Below are 362 nucleotides of genomic sequence, written 5' to 3'. Positions count from 1 at the left end.
CCGAGCCGGCCGTACCAAAGTGGACGGGGGGGATCCGCAGCTCTGTCCGCCCCTGAGGAGCCAAGAGCCCCAGAGACCCCGGGGAAAACCCCCGTGACACAGCGCGACGGACGACTCGAGGGTGCACGAGAAAGGGGAAAGCCCCGCGGGGGCTCCGGGGAGGCCGCAAGGGCAGCTCGTCCTCGGCTCCCCCCGCCCGACGGATTGGTTCCGCCCATGATGTAAGACCATTCACCAGCCTTGACTATAAAGGGGCGGAGGCGCCGAGCTTTACTCCACAGCTGAGCGCTGCAGAGTGAACGAGAGACGGGCTCGGAGCGCAGACCCGTAGCCGGCAGAGACCCCCCCCCCCCCCCCCCCCA

The sequence above is a fragment of the Alligator sinensis genome, unplaced genomic scaffold (genome assembly GCF_000455745.1).
Source record: "Alligator sinensis unplaced genomic scaffold, ASM45574v1 scaffold280_1, whole genome shotgun sequence".
NCBI classification, from domain to species: domain Eukaryota; kingdom Metazoa; phylum Chordata; order Crocodylia; family Alligatoridae; genus Alligator; species Alligator sinensis.
This window is presented reverse-complemented; position numbering follows the sequence as displayed.